Source organism: Somniosus microcephalus, chromosome 3, assembly GCF_052327205.1.
Source record: "Somniosus microcephalus isolate GS21.2 chromosome 3, FLI_Smic_1.0, whole genome shotgun sequence".
NCBI classification, from domain to species: Eukaryota; Metazoa; Chordata; class Chondrichthyes; order Squaliformes; family Somniosidae; genus Somniosus; species Somniosus microcephalus.
Window position 1 is genome coordinate 260,082,348 of NC_140989.1, and position 7,713 is coordinate 260,090,060.

The following is a 7,713-nucleotide window of genomic DNA, read 5'->3' on the forward strand; positions in this document are numbered from 1 at the left end:
CAAGTTTAATGGGCAATTAATGCACAAATCCAGCGACATCATTAAATCACGGGGAGGTTAAGCACGAGATGCCATTTTCACGAAGCTAACAGCAGAGCAGCACAAATCGTACCGCAACTTGTGATTCACAATTCACAGGGTATCTCTTCCTTGGCACAAGTTGCTGGTCAATTTGTGCATTTATAATGACATGCGTCATTCAGACCCTGAGATCTTTTCATCAAAATCTGACCCATTGTTCTTGTGAGTAAAATACTTAAACTGTAGCATTGCAAATCAAAAATAGTAATTTCATTTAGGTATAGATCAAGTTGGTGGTCCAACTGTGCAAAAAAATTAGTATTAATAGTCAATTACCTAATGCAACATTTAGAAATATCTGTATGGATTTTCCAATTGAATCTTCGATCTGGTGCAAGTCAGGCAGCCTGTAATTAGCATGGGCCTGACCAACAACATACCAATTCCAACTGGAATCAATCTAATTAACATTCTGTGGTTGAGCTCCTGGCGTGATCAGGAAATTCCATGCTGCAGTTCAAAGGGGTAGTCTATTTTTATTGATATAGCATGACAAAGCACAAAGAGAATTTCGATAGGACTGCTTCTAGTCGTGCTTGTTACAAGATGACCATTTTCTTCAGATGGAGCCACTGAAATATTAATGGAGCAAGTATTCCAGAGAAGGCTGCTGAGTGCCCAGATGAACTGTTCAGTGTACATGAAAGGAGGTGGCACCAATGTAAATGTACCATGCACCATTCAGCAGATCTGGCTGCAGTGGTGCAATGACCTCACAAGGTCAGGCAAGGTAGGATAACCTATTGTAAATTTGCATTAATACCATGTACTAAACATGCATGACACAGAGATAACTCTTTCTCCCCCTCCCCCACCCAGTATCTTGAATGCTTACCATGCATGCTTATTATAACTATAATGTCTAATAGCCTTTCCCAATTCCTATTCATTCACTGGCTCCAAAGCATACACTGAAGCCCAAAACTATGTCATATGAGTACTGTATTCCAGTGGTTATGTTACTTGACTAGTAATCCAGAGGCCTGAATTCAAATCCCATTGTGGCAGTTTGAGAATTTGAATTCAATTAAACAAAAAACTGGAAATAAAAAGCTGGTATCAGTAAAAGTGACCATGAAGCTGTTGGATTGTCATAAAAATCCAACTGGTTCACTCTTAAACCTTCGCAATGGAAACCTGCCATCCTGAACAGTCTCACACCAATGTGGTTAACTCTTAACTGCTCTTTGAAGTGGCATAGCAAATAACAGAGGCCAATATGAACAGCAAAAAGGCTTGAAAATAACAACTGAAAAGCATGCATTTAACTTACCAGCTGTTTTTTTCCATTCAAAGGCAACTCTGGATGCCCAATTTATATGGGCAAAATTATGGAACCCCAGTATATTACAATAAAGCTCCCAGCTGTTTGTGGCAAGAGCTCACTGTGCAAATCCAAATTCCCACCATAAATGCACATATAAACAGAGATTTAGAGTAAATGATTTCTGTCCAAACTTTGGTTGGTTATGCCCCAATTATACACATTTATGAGGCATTCCTGAGCTGAAAATCAACATATAATGTGACTTTCTATGATCCAGTTATTATTTGTTATTTATTGTTAAGTTTCTATGTTGTCATAGAATTGTCCCCAGTACAGGAAACTCTCGATTTACCGGCACCTAAATAACCGGAAATCTCTGTTAACCGGCAAAATTCAGGAGTAGGTTCAGGTAAGTTTTACTTCATATTAGTGGCCGTTCCTGGATCTGTGGCTGTGTAACCGGGGTTCCTGCACTTGTTGCTAAGCAACAGGGATGCTTGGTCTGTGGCCGGGATTCCTGCACCTGTTGCTAAGCAACAGGGAAGCCTGGATTTGTTGCTGTGTACGGAGCTCTCGTACCTTTTACTATACCTCTCTGTAATCCGGACTTTTTGATAAACCGGCACCACGCCGGTCCCGTCGGTGCCGGATAAAAAAGAGTTTCCTGTACAATGGTATATATTCACATCCATGTCACAAATCCAATTTATATGAAAAATTGTATGTATGCTACTGGGATTAGAGAATAGCTATTTCATTAAGTACTGCTAGTGCATTTATATTGGAATTTTAGTTTGTTTTTGCTGGACAGCAACAGTAATTTAAAACACAGTCTGTAATTCCACTAAATAGACTCGACCCCCATGGCTGGCCAATCAACCCGGTCTATATAATCACTACCTAGTAAAGTCAGTGGCACAGGTACAGACAGTAGAAACCCTTCAATAGCCTCTGCATGCTTGCTGGGGATTGTAGCCAAAGAAGTTCTCTTGCTGAGTGTGCGTTATCTGTAACTTGCAAGTTTCTGTATTTCAATTGACACCAGGCAGGATACCTAAGTTTCCGAAATGGCAAATCTAGAGACTATGACAGAAAATTGTCTGCAAGACTCGAGACATATGTTTGGTATGAAGCAAAATGAAGGATTTTTATTTTTACAAGAAACAATATACAGTAAACTCTTTCTTATCCAGCACCTATGGGACCAGGATGGTGCCGGTTGCTGAAAAATTCTGGATAACAGAGAGGTATACTTACCAAGGCAAGTTTTAACACAAGCAAAAATAAAAACCACTGACTAACTCGCCCACCGCGGGAGGCTCGGACTCGGCAAAACGAGTACTGGATGGATTCGGCAAGATTACCGGTTATCTATTTTGCTAGTTATTAAGGTATTCCGGGTGATTAAGTGCCGTTTAAACAAGAGTTTACTGCACTGTGTATGTGCGATCCATTGTATAATTAATTCATCATGTGCTTTTAATTTTTTTTTAAATTCCCCCGCCACCGCCCCCTCTGAAGGTGCTAATTCTTGCTTGGCTACCATTCCATGGTCATTAGCAATCCTCCACCAATGGCCCAGAAATTCGGGTCTCCACGGGTGAGTACGCATGGGGTACTCACCCGTAGGCCCGATGGAAGTGCCGGTTTCCTGCAAGCACTGCGCATGCGCAGGAAACCGGCACTTCCGTTCCTCTGAACGAAGAGGTTCAGAGGTTGAATGCGTGCGCGGGGGAGGCTGCGCGTGCGCATCAAACTTAGGTTTTTTTTACAGGTTCTCCCGGGAGGGTAAGCCTGCAGAATTTAGAAATATAAAAAGCAGGCGTAAGGCCTGCTTTTTACAAGGTAAGTGGTGAATTAATTAAAATTAAAACATTTTTTCCACAGGTTTATTATTTTTAAATACTTTAAAGCAAGGTAAGTTTATTTTTAGCCCCGTTAGAATATAAAAAAAAAATTTCAAAAATTTAAATTATTGTTTAAAATAGTTATTTCATGTAATTTATAGTTTATTTAAAAAATGTCATTTAAAAAAAAATGTATTTGAAGGTATAGTGCTATTTTGGGGCCGTAGTATTTATAAGTCTTGACAGCACTTCTTGTCAGACTTATGAATGGAGCATTTCCTGCTCTGATTGGCTCTCCATGGCCCACGTGATCCCAGGGAATGCATCGAACTAACTGCGCCCCTGGGATATGCAAGCACTGTGCGCTGGCAGCTGGAGCAGGCCCAGGATCGGAATTCCACGTGGGCCCACAGCTCAACGGCCGGCACGCAAAGTAAGTGCAGGTTGGGGGCTTGCACCCACGGGAAGCCCCCGACCCGAATTTCTGGGCCAATATCATCCAATTAACCACATAGCAGCTTATTTACGAGGGAAGGCATCACAGCCAACATCTGTACATTCCAGCAGGGATCACTGAACAGCATTCAGGAGAAGGAAGCCTGGCTGTTTTTCCACCTCCATTTCTGACCCAACACTGAGGCCAACTGTGGTGTTCCAACTGCTGCCCTGCCTGATATTTGCTAACTTAGCACAGATGGAGGATCAAACCACACCCCTTCTGATCTGTATGGCTTAATACCACAATTACCACTGTGCAGTTACCCACTGAGCAATTTACCCACTAAAATCTCCTCCAATAGCCAGTAGATTCTCCAAAATCTAAGTTTTAAACCTATTTCCCTCCCCAACAGTCATCTAATGGCATGAAGGCAATGGAAATATTTTAATAATTTAGACATGTGGGGCAATTTTCAACGTAAGGTCATTTACACTGCCGCACACAATGGATGACTAGCAAAAGTATTCTCCAAAAGTACTAAATGTCCCGACTGCAGAGATCAGTTAATTGAGCACAGACCGCAGATCAAACTTTCCTGATGTGTTTAGCCCAGCTGCTTACTTCATCAACCAGCTGAGCCACCAAGGGAGCTCAGATCTTGCATTTATAATGATCAATCAGCAGTGAACTGCACTGATTGTTATGCTTACCCATACTAGCAATGATGCTGTGAACAGGTAATCTGGAAGCTCCGTGATATATAGTATTTGATATACTATTTATGTTTTGTTCATTTTGCTTTATAAAAGCTGAGTTTTCTTCCTTGGTAATGTTAATATAAAAACAGATGTCTGTGGAACTCATGATATATCGAGGACCTGGATTAAGTAAAATATTTTTGTTTTCTTCCCTCTTCACACCAATCAGACAGGCTCCATACCTGAAGAAGATCATAAAAGAAGGTTCAATACTTCATGGAATTCATATTCACAGATTTAACTTCCAATATCTGAAAAATCTTAGTATGAGTACAAACTTTTGTTCTTCTTTACATTCTAACTACTTTTGCTGTTTTCTCCATAAGAACTGAAACAATGAACCCCAAGATACAGTTTACACACAAGCTTACACCTGTTAAGCTAACGGCATGATTAAAAAGTTAAATGACTTGTCCGTTAAGGTTAGTTTGGTTAAAGCATCATAGAATTTAATGCGTGAGATTTTTTTTTCGTAATTAAATTCAAGATGTTGTCAAAAGGAAGAGGACCACATTGGTTCTGGAGGTAATGGGAAATTGCATCCCATGCCATGAACTTTCATAGGGAATTATGTACAAGGGAATATTCTTGTGCACAATAGGAGGGAGGGACAAAAAAACTTTATGTAAGGATGAGTAGGATCAATGGGAAACCAAACTGGAGGCCTCAAAAAACCTAAATTAAGTCATATGTGTCTACTTAAATAAACATATCAATTTCAGGTGTGCTTTTCTTTTGTACTTGGAGTGGTGAAGCTGATGTTACAGTAATGCACGAGACAAGATATCTCTCTGTTCATGTACCATTATTTTCTCAGCTGCATGCTGTACGAAAGGCTGATATTTAGTAGACGAGAAACATATACATATAAATTCAAGTGTAGCCATTGACCAAATAATATTACCCATAATTACTCCTGGGTAACTAAAAAGTTAAGACTTGTTCAAAATGCAGCTGAGAATGACAGTCAAAAGCAGTTTTGACTAAGTTTTGATAACAGACATAGACTGCGAGTGAAAGTGAAATTGCTAAAAAAAAATATTATGATGCGAAGTAGAAATTAGAATTCGCTTACCAAAACTAATTGCAATGATATTTAGTAAATAATTAGTATAAGGACATAAAATGAGAGAGATCATGGAGATAAGGTATTTATCTAGTAGATTAAAGTGAGATAGTCTGGATACCTCAAGACTAATGAAACAGCGTTGATATGGGCCCTTGGTATAAAGGCCTTGTACCAGGGAGGCTATGAAATGAAAGAGATAAAGTAAATTCCAATGGGGTAAAAAATTATAAACAAGATAACACTGAACATGGCAAAGTTGGTGGAAAAATACTGGAAAGGCGGGATGCTACCTTAGTCTGAGTGACAATGGTATTTTGACCATTAGAACCAATTATAAAAGGTGATTTTGTTAAAGACCATATACGGACACCGGCCAAACTAACTTTTGATAAAAGGGTTAAAACCTCAATACTCAAAGAACAACTTTACACAGACGTACTGCGAGAACAAAGGAACAGACTTAAGACGACGTCATCCGTGTCCGAGAGGTTCCAAGACCAAGGGCTGCGAGCTACTCGTTAAAACTATCGCCTAATATTAAGTATATTATGCTGTATGCTTAATAAATCTTGATCTATTGCTCAAACATACTGGTTGCTACCTATTGGTGTCTTGTCCAAGAACTCAGAGATCATTAAGATCTTACAATGCAATGCTTTCACATGGCAAGTATTATGTCCGTGAATGATTGAGACACGGACAGCAGAGTTAAACAAAACACATCTTTACTGGTGGAAGTCAATAGTGAAACTAAAAAAGACAGAGGCTCACTAGCGCCTTTTATACAGGGGTGGTCACTGCCGGTACTGCAGTCTGAGACCAGTTATTCTCTTAAAGGCACATACACAACAATTCCTCCCCTTTTAGATAAACAGTACATAACATTCATTTAACAACTAAATGATAACTAATTACAATCACAATTACTGTTGCAAGATACATTGGTTAGGTTTAAGCAATTACAAGTTCAGTCTTTGAGGAGGCTTCCTGATTCTGTCTGGATAACGCCTCTTTGGGGTATCAGGTTCTTCTGGCAATGTTGAGTCGGGATCAATGTCGTTGTTTGGTTCATCTGCTTCCAATATTACCGGTTCTGCGGTAGTTGCAATTGGAACGTCGATTTCATTACCAGGTGTATCAGATCGTGGTGTGGAGTTGACGTTTTCCAGTGACTCTAGAATCTGGTCAGCATGGCATCTTACAATGCTCTCCCCAACGTCCACGGTATACATGAGAGGTCCTTGTCGTGTACAAATCATTTCTGGCTGCCATTTCTCAGTGCGGTAGTCCCGGGCCAAAACTGGTTGACCTATCTTAAAACTCCTGGTCGGCCTTTCATTCATATTCTGAAACTGCCTGTTCTCCACATCTCTTCGGACGTTTGGCTTAACCAAATCCAAGCGGCATCGTAGTCTTCGATTGAAGAACATCATGGCTGGAGTTTGGTTGGTAATCACATGTGTCGCATTCCGGTAGGCAAACAAGAAGTTGTCCACCTTGTGTTGTAGGGGTATATCTTCATTACACATTGCCTTGATAGCCTTCTTGAATGTTTGAACAAACCTCTCGGCCAATCCATTAGTGGCTGGATGATATGGGGCAGATGTGTAATGCTTAACACCATTGTTCTTTAAGAACCTCCGGAACTCTTCAGACACAAACTGTGGTCCATTGTCAGAGCAAATCTGTTCAGGCAGCCCATTTCTGGCGAATATGGTTCGTAAAACTGTGATAGTTTTTTCCGTGGTGGTTGAGGACATTTTTATTACCTCTGGCCACTTTGAATGTGCATCCACCGCAATTAAAAACATCGAGTCCATGAAGGGACCAGCAAAATCAATGTGCACCCTTTGCCATGGAGGTGAGGGCCACTCCCATGGATGCAGAGGAGCTTGTGGTGGGGCGTTTTGGACCTTCTGGCATCCTGCACAGCTCTTGGTCATCTCTTCGATTTCTCTATCGATTCCCGGCCACCACACAAACGCTCTGGCTAAGTTCTTCATTTTTACCCCACCCAGATGACCCTCATGAAGCTCATTGAGCACTCTATCCGTCAACTTAGGTGGAATTACTACTCTGGATCCACACATCAAGGTTCCTCTGCACACTGACAGCTGTTCTCTTCTCGGCGAGAATGCTGGCAGCAGTGGTTCGCCATGTGCTGGCCATCCCTTCACCGTTAAATCATAGACCCGTGATAGTGTCGGGTCATTCCGTGTTTCCTTTTCTATGTTTGCATTCATCACAGGGAG